Raw genomic sequence first — 13162 nt, 5'->3', positions numbered from 1 at the left:
ATGAATTGGCCACCCACAGCTCTAACTTCAGCCCATTCAGTGGGAATTGGTTGAAATTCGGGCAACGTACGTCCAACTCATGGACCTTAAGGCCAACTGACTGGTTGTCAGCTAATGAGTAGTGCTTGGATCTGATTGGATGCACACGTTGTTGGCCTGAGGGTTTTCAAACTGGCTTCTTCTAGAAAAAAATTGACTTCTGTTGTTGTGGGTACCAAATGGGTGCTGGAGTCAGTTGGCCTTAGGGTCCATGAATTGGCCACCCACAGCTCTAACTTCAGCCGATTCAGTGGGAATTTGTCGAAATTCGGGCAATGTACGTCCAACTCATGGACCTTAAGGCTAACTGACCGGTTGCTCCAGCACCCAATTTTTTTATGGTGGTTATAGGTGGAGAGAGTCACATGGTTCCCCACATTGGTCTTTCTTAATCATTTAAGACAATGACAAGACAATGAAAGGTGGGACGGGGTAAACAGGTGGCGGTTGACTGTGAACAAGGTAAGGATCAGCAACAAAGGTGATGGGGTATAATGAAAAATTTGTAGTTTGGCCCCGAATTGGCAAAGCACAGCTTCACTTTAAGCCGGAGACTAAAACGAATTTCCTCTCTCAGAGATGTCAGAGCTCCAGCTTCAACAACAAACACTCAAACACTCCTCACAAGACCTCCTTCCTCCGCCGCAGTTTGTATAATTCCCCCCCGGTATGTGCCAAAGTTCTGATCACACCCCTTTGCAAAATAAAAAACCTACAGCCTCAAAGGGAATCCATCACCCTGAAATGTTTAAAGATTAATCTGCTCTGACACCGCGCCGTATGCTGTGCTCGGAGGATATCAGCCTCCTCGAGGTGCCTCCATGCATACAAATAAATATAGGTTTTGTTTAAGCATGCCTTGGTTTTAATGGCCTCATTTTTTTTTTATGCAATTACAAAATTAACTTCTAGGCAGTATAAAGAGCACTTTAATTATATAAGTCATTAAAGTATACCCATTGTGAAGAAATATGAGAGCTGTCAGTGCTATCTTTTATATAAATTTGTCAGTTTCCTGGCTATCATGCTGACCCTCGGCTTCATAGAGCAGCGGCTACGAGTAAGAATTTAATTTGGGATTTTCCACTTCACTTGGCTTTTATGTATTTATTGCTGGTTAAATTGCAAAGAATGTAACAAGAGGACCTGGAAGACATCCAGGAGGGACAGGAACAGAGTTGGGAATTATGGCATTGAGATACCGAAGACGCTGCACACCAAACAACTTTCACCCTGTCCTTGGGGGTAAGTCATAGACTACAGTATTATTAAGCCCCGGAGGTGGAGCAAAACATGTCAGGAAGCCGTGACTTAGGAGGAGCCAAGGCTTAGGCCATTTCTCACTATAATTTTACATTGAGCTGTTGGTGTGTGGCGTTTTTTTACACTATATGGACAGCATACTTCCTGGGTGAGCATCCTGGAGGCCAGCACCCTCTTAAGCAGTGGATCATCATCGCTTCTCGGCCTTTTGGCTAAGATCAAGTGTAGTATCTGTTCTTATCAGTGGCCAGAGGAGGTGCTGTGCTACTCCCATAGGGGAGAAATATGGAAATCCAATGGCGTAATTGTGCCTGGAAGGGCAGTTTCACCAGGGACTACACCAGGTTGCCCAACAGATACTGGGTACCGGTCAGTTGAGTCTGTTGTTGAGTCTGAGCCATCTGGAAGGGTGCTCCTGGTGAGGATGGGTGCTGCATTGGGTCTGGCCAGAGGGTCAGGTCCCTGGCCTTCTGGCCTAGATTGGTGCAGTCCTAGCTCCGGTCAGTTTTTCAGGAGAGAATATTGCCCCCCCCTTCCCACCGCCGGGAGGAGGGGGCGGTTAGTAATGTAATTAGGTAGGAGTGACGGGAGCAATGGTTGAGCCTTAGGGGTCAAGGGCTCTTCCTAAGCTCTCAGAACTTCATGCCTTCCTGGCTGGGGTGGGGGCTGCACTGTCTGGGCTGTTGGTCAGGGTTGGGACAAAAAGCCTGTGGTGAATGTGCCCCTGAAGTGGCAGTTTAGGGGTGGCGTACAGTCACTGTGAGTGAGGGTCACTTTAATTTATGGCACCATGGTCACTTCACCATGCACACGTTTTTCACACCTGCCTCTAGGGCCGAGCCCTTTGGCTAGAACCAGAGGAATTTTTTATTTTTGGCTGAAGGGCCGGTGTTGCACAATGGTCACTTTTCACTTCTCCCCACTTTCTATTTATTTACCCCCATGTTTGTCACCTTTTTAAAACTGTTTGTTGATTGTGTTACACGTTTGTCACAGTGTCATTAGTAGAGTGTGGGTCCTCAGGCCTATCCTGAAAGTCTTGGGAGGGGGCAGACATGGCCTTCTGGCTTGGTTCACACTCTCTCATGGGGTGTCCTTTCGGGGGAGCCCCACCGAGTACTTGGGTGGGTCCATTTCGTCAGACCTTTCAGAGAAATGGGGTCCGTCTGGTTTTAGCCAGATGGACCCAGTGAAGTACCTCAGTCCCCGTCTGGAGCCTAACGGCCCGGGGGATCAGGGTAAGGTCCTTCCTAGGGAGGATCAGTGTAACACCCGTTGCACGTTTTATGTCACTGTTTATGTGAGTGAACTTTTTTTGGCACCGGGTGGAGTTTTTGGGTGTGTTTCACACGCCACAGGCTTTTCAAAAAAAAAAAAAGCAGCGGATCATCATCGCTTCTCGGCCTTTTGGCTAAGATCAAGTGTAGTATCTCTTCCTATCGGTTGCCAGAGGAGGCGCTATGCTACTCCCAAATGGGGAGGGCAGATTCAAATCCGAAGGTGTAATTGTACTGGACGGTCTGTTTCGGTAGGGGCCACGTCGGCACTCTTTGGTCATAGAGGATGATGATTGTTTGTGTCTGAGCAGGCCAGAAGGGTTCTCCTGGTGAGGATGGGTGCTGCACCGGTCTGGCCGAAGGGCCGGGTCCCTGGCCTTCTGGCCTAGATTGCGGTCCTTGCTCCCGTCAGTTTTTCGGTAAAGAACACTGGCCCCCTTTTCCCACCAGGGGGGCAGTTAGTAATTCCTGAATGTAATTAGGTAGGAGCGATGGGAGTGGTGGTTGATCCCTTGTGTCCAGGGCTCTCCCTAAGCTCTCAGAGCTCAAGGCCTTCCTGGTAGAGGTGGGGGCTGCGCCGGTCTGGCTGTGGGCCAGGGTTGGAAGAAAGCCCAAGGTGTATGTGCCCCTGGAGTGGTAGTCCAGGGGTACCGTAGGATCACTGTGAGTGAGGGTCACTTTGATTTATGGCACCACAGTCACTGCACCATACCACACTTTTTTCTCACCTGCCTCCTGGGCTGGGCCTTTTGGCTGGGAACGGAGGAATTTTTGATTTCTGGCCGGCAGGCCTGGCCATTGTTTCACACAATGACCACTTTTCACTCTCCTTTCCACTTTCTTCTCCCCCACTTTCTTTTAAGCCCTTGTTTGTCACTTTTTGTATTTTTATGTTTGTACACAGTTTTTGCACATGTGACTAGTAGGGTGTAGGTCCTCGGGCCTGCCCTGAAAGTCTTGGGAGGGGGTGAACATGGCCTTTTGGGTTGGTTCGCCCTCTCTCATGGGGTCTCCCTAAAAGGGAAGCCCCACCAAGTACTTGGGTGGGTCTGTTTCGGCAGACCCTCCAGAGAAAGGGGTCCGTCTGGTTTCGGCCAGATGGACCAAGTGTAAAGAACCCCAGTCCCCGTTTGAAGCCCAACCCCCCCAGGGGGATCATGGCAAGCCCCTCTGGATTTAGAGGGCTTGTGTACACCCGTTGCACGTTTTTTTTGTTTCACTCTTTATGTGTGTGCACATTTTTTTGGCACCGGGTGAAGTTTTTGAGTTCGTTTCACACACCATGGGCTTTCAAAAAAAAAAAAGCAGTGGATCACCAGAGTGGCCATGTTCAGCACTTAGAGTGGCACTCCAAGCTAAAACAGGTCACACCGAGATATTGCTGTTGGAGTGTCAAAGATATAGTCAGCTTTCTAGGTTCCACCTGTTACTAAAAGATGGGTCGACCCTTTAGGTCCACCCAAAATCACAATTTCTGCCTTTCACTGCCAAGATCCTATTCATTCTTGTGCAGCTCATTCATTAAACTGAGAATTCTTTTAATGAAACAAACAAGTAACACTTTATGTCTAAAAGTATGTGGAACACCCCCCCCCCCCCCAAAAAAAATTAAGTTCACGTGATTCGATTGAAAAGTGCTCTTAATGCTATTGCATACATACATTTTAGATAATTGTGCTCTTCCAACCTTGTGGAATGATGTTTGGAGTAAAAAGGGCTGGCATTAGATCTCGGTTTGCTCGGGACGGTTTTGGCTGGCGGACTGAAGCACCTAATTGGGGTGCACAAGCGGTTTCGTCACAGTAACAGTTTGGGGGAAAACCTTTTCCTGTATACAAGGCCAGCTTCATAAAGGCATGGTTTGACCAGATTGTCCTGTACAGAGCCCTGACCTCAATACTACTGAATGCCTTTAGGGGCGAAATGGAATGCCGATTGTGAGCCAAGTCTTCTCATCCAACATCAGCACCTGAACTAAAAAATGCTCTTATGACTGAGTAGGCAAGGGCAGTAAAAACTTCACATTAATTCCAAAGCTGCTCAGTTGAGGTCAGGGCTCTGTTCAGGACACTCAAGTTCCTCTATAACCTCAAACCTATAAACACCTTCGAGATGAGAAGACCTAATCCCAAATGTGTCTTGTAGGGTTAAGGGCAAGTACTGATGTTGGCTAAGAAGACCTGAACCCAAAGATCTACCAAAAGTTGGGTTGCGGTAAGGGCTCTGTGCAGGTCACTCGAGTTCTTCCACACCAAACTGGTCACACCATGTCTTAATGGAGCTGGCTTTGTACACAGGGGCACAGTCATGCTGGAACAGAAAAGGGGCTTCCCCAAACTGTTACCATAAGGTTGGAAGAGCACAATTGTCTACAATATCTTAAAGTTCAAATTTTTCCAGTGAAGGGTCCTAGTAATACTCCATCATACAAAGACATTGAACACAATTGTGCTCTACCAACCTTGTGGTAACAGTTTGGTGAAGACCCTTTTCCATTCCAGCATGACTGTGCCCCTGTGTACAAAGGCAGCTCCATAAAAGTCATGGTGTGACCAGTATGGTGTGGAGGAACTCAAGTGTCCTGTACAGAGCCCTGACCTCAACCCTACTAAACACATTTGGGATGAATTGGCACACCAATAGTGAGCCATGTCATTTCATCCAACATCAGTCCTGACCTCACAAATGGGTACAGATTCGCACAGAAACTCCAAATTCTTGTGGAAAGTCTTCCCAGAAGAGTGGAGCACATTATAACTGCAAAAGGAGAGGGAGCATAGATGTGTCTATGTGGCTTTCTACGTCCAACCCAAAAACATAGTAGTAAGTTGATCGGTTTCTGGGCAACATGCCCTACCACGTATGACGACGTTTGGAATTTTAGGATGTGAGCTCCATTGGCAGTAGAGAGTGAAACTTTTAATGCACTCGGGCAAGCAAACTTGTTACTACTGCAAAAAGTAGAAACATAAAGGTCATCTCAGTTGCAAGGCTTTTACACGCTCTGTAAGATGGACAGACTCCCAGTGCCAAACAATGACTCATCTCTTCTTCATGAAGTGTTGGAGAGTCTAAAGTTGATGGTATTGATAAAATGCTCAGTGGTGTGATTACCTCCCACTCTCGGCATTACTTTGTTTTCTGCCAAGGCATCAAAACATCTCCTGTATGTCAATATTGGAGAGAAAAGCAGTAAAAATATGGGGCTAAATAGGAAGAAAATGGTCTGTAAATAGCCAATAGACTATATGAAATTTCTTGAGTTAGCATCACTTTATGAAAGCCGTTCTCAAAGGTAATGTAATGTATAGATGTCCGTGTTAGTATTGAACAATATCAGCTCTTACCTTGTTCAATTCTAACACGCGATCCGTGTTAGTATTGAACAAGGTAAGAGCTGATATTTCCAATTACCAGGGGCTGAGCTACAGGTACCTGAACACTCAGATGTGAACCAGGACACTTTAAAAGAATGGGATTTAGGTTGTCACTGTGTGATGGATCCGATATGGCAACACAGGCTGGGATCCAGTACCAGTAGAAGAGGCCCTTGTAGGCCACCTCCAGTTTGGCCGTACTGAAGGAGCGGACAGGTACACCTTAATTTCCCATTTACACATGAGCGTTTTGTAGCCGTTTGCTGGTACTGGATCCCAGCCCGTATTGCCAAATCGGATCCATCACACAGTGACAGATGTTTCCAGGGATGAGGCCAGCAAGGAGATGAAATCCATATTTGGTGGTCCTGCTCCCGCCTGGTGGGATTCTGGTTGAGGGTCTTTACACTCTTATACACTCTCTTTCATATACCTATCCACAAGGACGCCAAATTAGCAATGCTTCATCGTCCGATCCCAGGCCTTTTTTTTTCCTACCAACAGAAATTGCCCACCTACTTATTTATTGCCAGGGCCTAGAAAAAGCCTACTGTTTCGTTTGCTGAGGTGAAAAGCATCTTGATGATCCTCATGATCAATGAAAAGATGACCAGTATCCTCCATGACTTCCACGCTTAATTTCTTAAGGTGTGGTCCCTGTGGTGGTCCTATGCTCATCCGACCAGCTTGGGCCTTCCCACCTAATTTTTTCCATTTCCCAGCCTAGGGGAACTCTCTCCACTCTTTTCTCCTCCCCTTCTATTCTTTTTTTACCCCCCCCCCCCTTCTCCTCTCTTCCTCTGTGATTGTGCTTCCCGACCCCCCGTTTTTTCCCCTGTTGTTCGGTTTACATTTTATTTGTCCCCCCCTTTTTAGTGCTCTTGTTCACTCCCTGAACCCACTCTAGCCCCTGGAGCAAGAGTCCAGGCACCCTGTGTTGTCCCCCGGCCCAGAGGTCATTGTAGTTCGGAACAGTACACTTATAGGCGAGTTCGGTTTGTGGCTTTCTGCGGCTCTATATCATGCTTACTGTTTATTTCCTCTCTGTGGGAATTCTGACACAGGTCAAAATGACAAGTTGACTTTAATGTAGTACATTGACCTTATGTTGTTCTTATGTTCCTCCAATACTATGGTCACCCACGGGGAATGAAAGGAAATCCTTGTGTCAGCTATGAGTTGCCAGAGTTGTAGGTTTTTCCAGGCTATGGATTCCACATACTGTAGGACAGCGCTGACTGTCCCAGTGCAGTCACTAGGAGTAAGCCCTCTATACCCAAAAGTCCCAGGAATTGCCATCAGCTCCTGGAGGTGAACGGAGCCCCTCAATGGGCAAAGCACAGATTTGCATTAGATAACTTAAAAATAAAAATACATACACAGGGAGCAGATCCCAGGCTTGGATAAAGATCTCCTCATTAGCTAGTAAGTGGCAGAAGGTTGGAGCACGCTGCGGGGTTCTTCCGCCAAGAGATGAAAACAAGGTGGTCCAGATGCTCCACCAGCATTCTACCCTCAATATATTGGCTAGCTACTAGCTCGGAGGATATTGGAAACAGAGTCAGCTCCTTGTATACTGCCAATACACCCTCGGGCAGGACGAAACACAGCCCTGCTCCACATTATGACATTTTAAAAGAGGCACGGTCACCCAAATAAGGCAATGATACAATTTTGTCATCAGTAAGCTAGTTTTTTTTTTTATGCCAGCATATAGGTTTTCTAAATCAAGCCATGGTTTAAAGAGTTTTGTTGGAGAAGGGAAGAGTGAAAACCATTGGTTGATTTTTTGTTGATTCCCCTTAAACTTCCTGTTCTGGAGACACAGCAGAAAGTGAGAGGAAATCTCTAAGTGTGGAGAAATCCAAAATAACGGTGACTGGACCAGATATCATGACTGGAAGACGTCTTCTGGTTACAACTTTAACATTTTGGATTTCCCATCACTTACTATGTCGGTGACACTGGGAGGCGTAAAGATGTCACGGCACGTCCGATAGTACGGAGGTTGGTCATAGCTATTGCAGCTCTGTGTAGCCTCTTCCCGTGCAGGATTAGATCACTGCAATAGTGAGCCAGCCAGCAATAGCTCACTATTAGTATAGGCCTGTTGCTGCAAAGTGCAAATGTGGGGGGGTCTGGAAATATATATATGTAAAATATAATTTGAAAAAATAACACCCCCCCTTAATTGACTGTAATACATTACAGTGACAATGCTTTTGGATGTTTTGCATTCACTGCTATAGTGACCAATTACTGCAAGCCAGCAATAGACCACTGTTAGAGGTGATCCATTACTGTAGAGTGCATGGTGGGTCTATATATATATATATATATATATATATATATATATATATATATATATATATATATATATATATATATATATATATATATATATATATATATATATATATATATATACACACACACACACACATATATATATACACATATACGTACACATATACATACACATAGGCCACTTTATTAGGTACACCTTGCTAGTAGCGGGTTGGACCCCCTTTTGCATTCATTCTTGGTAGATACAACAAGGTGTTGGAAACGTTCCTCAGAGATTTTGCTCCATAGTGACATGATAACATCACACAGTTGCTGCAGATTTGTCGGCTGCATATCCATCACAGGAATCTCCGTTTAACCACATCCTAAAGGTGCTCTATTGGATGAGATGTGGTGAGTGTGGAGGACATTGGAGTACAGGGACCTCATTGTCCAGTGGTGAGATGATTGGAGCTTTGTGACATGGTGCATTATCCTGCTGGAAGGAGCCATCAGAAGATGGGGACACTGTAGTCATAAAGGGATGGACATGGTCAGCAACAATACTCAGGTAGGCTGTGGGGTATAGACCATGATCAATTGGTACTAAGGGGCCCAAAGTGTGCCAACAAAATATCCCCCCCACCATTACACCCCCACCACCAGCCTGAACCGGTGATACAAGGCAGGATGGATCCATGCTTTCATGTTGTTAATGACCATCTGAATGTCACAGCTGAAATCCAGAATCATCAGACCAGGCAACATTACTTCAATCTTCTATTGTCCAATTTTGGTGATCCTGTGCCAATTGTAGCCTCAGTTTCCTGTTCTTAGCTGAAAGGAGTTGCACCCGGTGTGGTCTTCTGCTGCTGTAGCCCATCTGCTTCAAGGTTGGATGTGCTGTGCATTCAGAGATGTTATTCTGCATACCTTGGTGTAACGAGTGGTTATCTGAGTTACTGTTGCCTTTCTATCATCTGGAACCAGTCTGCCCATTCTCCTCTGACCTCAACAAGGCATTTTCCTCCACACAACTGCCGCTCGCTGGATATTTTCTCTTATTCCCCACCATTCTCTGTAAACCCGAGAGATGGTTGTGCGTGAAAATCCCAGAAATACTCAGACCCGCCCGTCTGGAACCAACAACCATGCCACATTCAAGGTCACTTAAATAGCTTTTCCTACCTATTCTGATGCACGGTTTGAACTTCAGCAAGTCGTCTTCACCCCGTCTAGAGGCCTAAATGCATTGAGTTGCTTCCATGTGATTGGCTGATTAGCAATTTGTGTTACCGAGCAATTGACCAGGTGTACCCAATAAAGTGGCCGGTGAGCGTATATATGTATATATATATATATATATATATATATATATATATATATATATATATATATATATATAGTGGGAGATTAGGTCATGGGGATCACTTTTCTGGAAATTAAAAGGTCAGTGTGCAGGCAGTTTCTTACTGGTGGGTTGCCAGCTTTATTTAGAAGAGGTTTGCAAAGTCATGAAAACAAACAAAAAACAGTAAAGTAAATCCTTGGCGTCCGGCGCTAAACTAAACAGTAGACTCCTCTCTATACGGTGTGGGGCTGGTCACCATCACCCATACCTCCCAACATTTTGAGATGGCAATGAGGGACACCTACTAGCAAATGTATGTAGGTATAAATCACACCCCCTGCCACACCCCCTTAAAGGAGAATTAACCAAAAAAAGTTAATTAAATTCACAAGTGCTTTTTTTTACCACTTCTATTCCTTTATATTCGCTTTTAAAATGTACAAATGCAGCAATTTAGAAATTGGATGAAAGGTTTAGCACTGGGGAAACACTTTTTGACAGACAAAAAGTGCATTTTATATACAAGTATATGGATCAGACCAAAATGAGGGACAAATGAGGGGGGGAAGAGGGACATTGCTCCAAATCAGGGACAGTCACTCGAAATCCGGGACAGTTGGGAGCTATGAATACCCACAAAACCCGCAAACCTTCTTTTGAAATCCAAACAGAGCTCCTCTCTCTCAGATTCCCTTCTGAGTCTCAGGCCAGAACTCTGCTGTGCTCTCTCCCTGGTCATTTAAAGTCCACCTGAGCGTGGACCCAAGTGGACCACAGCATCCGCAACCAAGCCTGCCACAGAGGCTGGAAAAACCCGGGCCAGATTCCGGTTCAGCCTCTTACAATAGAACGCATGCGAGGCGAAATATACCGGATTATCCATTACCGCACCTCGCATACCGTCACATATCCTCCCCCTCTGCTCAAGCCCCTGCGGCTGAGCAATTGTCCCAAGCATACACTGCATGCGGGAGAGGGCATCTTCATTGTTTTGGAGCTTGCCCGGCCTATGCTCTACCGTAAACTTAAAGGGCTGTAAAGCCAGGAACCACCTCGTCACGTGGCCATTTTTCTCCCTGTTGTCACACATCCACTTTAGGGGTGCATGGTCGGTGACCACCTTAAATGACCTCCCCAACAAATATTACTTCTGGGAGTCTAAAGCCCATTTAATAGCGAGACACTCCTTTTGGACAACGGCATCGTTTTTTTTTCATGCTTGTTCAGTTTTCAGCTCAGGTATACAACCGGGTGCTCCTCACCATGTCTGTTCTGGGATAGTACAGCCCCTAGGCCCACCACAGAGGTGAAATATACCGATTATCCATGACGTCACCTCGCATAACGTCTATATATATATATATATATATATATATATATATATATATATATATATATATATATATAAAAATTTTTTTTTTTTTTTTATTAGGACTACCATGTCCACAGGGTGACAACACTGTAGTGATTTTACTACCGAATGATACAAATTGTCACCCTGGTAAAGGAACTAAAAAAAATAACAGATGTTTCCGATGGGTCACCTAGTAATTAAACTGTGCTACAGGGAGCGCGGTTCTTTTCGTGTGAAACGCGTCAACTGATCATCATTGCAATTTTGTCCGGCTCAGGACAATAAAGAAAATTCTACAGCATCTTTTGGATTCAAGTGTGCGATCAATCTTTTCTTCTCTTCTTGATATTGCCTACGGTGATGAGGCGGGATTAGCACCTTGGATCGGGTGTGTCCCTTTTTTGCCTGAAGCGGTGTGTGTACCCTTGTTCTGTTTCCGTGCTACAAGGAACACTCGGAAAACAAAAAACGGCTTTGTAAGGTATGGTACACCGACGAAACGCGTCGAGATTTTGAGGATACCACCCCTCATATTCCCATCAAGATTTTTATGAAGTTTACTGTATACTAAAAGTCATACTCATGAATTATGTATTAGTGTCCCCCTGTTATGGCAATCATGTTTTATACTCTGTTTATATGTATGCTATGTACTTCCCAAGATGTCTGCATATACACTGAGCAACTATTTGTTATTTACAACGTTACGCTACCTTATACTCATGTACATCATAAATTTTAGCTTTACTCTCAAATTTGTGTCTGAACCTGCCTCATTTAAAGTCCCACACTCGTTTTTTTTTTTGTATTCAAAATAGGGATGGAGGCGCACCACCCCCCTTTCCTTGTGTGCTTCATTTAAAGTCCCAGTATATGGAGATATACATCCCCCCCCCCCTTTTTGCTGAAAGGTATGGTTCCCACTAGTGCGGATCGGGAATGAGTGCATAGTCACGCACGTTCCTGACCCACACAGAAATGCACTGCTCTTCAGCAGAATTAATGGCACCCCCACGCACTGACACATGCATGCATCTTCGCACACCAAACCACATTGTGTCGCATCTCCATGGTGTTGGGTTTAAAAAAAAAAAAAAAAAAAAAAGGGTCAGGGACTTCTTTCCCCATGTATATCAAAGGTAGGGCAGTCCAATAAAATCAATGGGTTGACCTACAGGCAACCTGCACGTGCAAACCTAAATATTACGAACCTGCGACATATGTATAACTTTTTATTTTGCCCATAATTCCACTTTCCATGAAAGAGAGCTACAATAGAACTGAAAGAAAAACCTTGTAACATAATCATTTTCCAGGAGCATTATAAGGAACATAGATTTTTATTATAAACAGATCTATAAAGCCACAACCTGAATTCCTATAGTATCCATCTGCTGACGCTCTACCTGCTGGGAGCCCCCAGGACCCCCCACAATCGGTTATTCATAGGCAATAAATCTCCCCGTGACCCCACTTAACTAACATCTTGTTCAGATGTGCTGCCGAGCCTTCAGGAAAATAAATCACAAGAAGAATTGATCTTTGTGGGAGTGAGAGCCCAGAGCGGCAGAAACCATCAGAGGTAGCGCCGACTTGACCCCGTGCAACCCAACGCACCGGAATTTCAGTTTATAAGCTGTTCACCATGTATGTATTGATGTTTCTACATAGCAGCAAGGGTCAGACCAATCACGGTTCATTGGCGAGCTTCTACAGAGATTCGAAAAATAGAAAATAGAAAAAGGAGGGAAGGGTTGAAGAATTTCCACACTGTACAACAGCCAAACCTTTTAAAGGGGAAGACCAGTCTATTTTGTTTTCAACATGCATTTGGAGTTGATCAAGGTAAAGCAAATCTGTCAGCCACTTTGCACTTGTCTAAGGGCCTTCCAGTTATTTTCCACCTTCTGTGTGCCCCTCCGATACTGGTTTCATGCTGAACGAAGGACTAGCCTTCCCCAATTAAGGGATACACAAGTCCCAACCACTGGCAAACTACCTATACAGAAAAGGCACTGCAGTGGCCAATGAAGGAGTTCTCATTAGGCTACGTTCAGACCTTAGCATGTTGGGAGGGCCTGTAATATCGTGCGTTTTCCTAGTATACAGAAAAACGCATTGACCTTTCCCGACATGCAGAGAAACACGCTTCCCCTTCCAGAGAAACGAGTTGCCCTTTAGCAGACCTGCAGCAGTGCCATTGATTGTTAATGGC

The 13162-nt window shown here is 45.1% G+C and overlaps 1 protein-coding gene and 2 pseudogenes across 1 annotated transcript in view; 2 read left to right on the top strand and 1 right to left on the bottom strand.

Moving 5' to 3' along the window:
- SLC39A11 (solute carrier family 39 member 11) overlaps positions 1-13162 on the bottom strand; it is a 404839-nt gene that overhangs the window by 212267 nt on the left and 179410 nt on the right. The window lies entirely within an intron of this gene.
- On the top strand, positions 1495-1600 carry LOC141114623 (U2 spliceosomal RNA; annotated as a pseudogene).
- Positions 2694-2813, top strand: LOC141114659 (U2 spliceosomal RNA; annotated as a pseudogene).

Source organism: Aquarana catesbeiana, linkage group LG12 (assembly GCF_042186555.1).
Source record: "Aquarana catesbeiana isolate 2022-GZ linkage group LG12, ASM4218655v1, whole genome shotgun sequence".
In the NCBI taxonomy this organism is placed as follows: Eukaryota; Metazoa; Chordata; class Amphibia; order Anura; family Ranidae; genus Aquarana; species Aquarana catesbeiana.
This window is presented reverse-complemented; position numbering and strand designations above follow the sequence as displayed.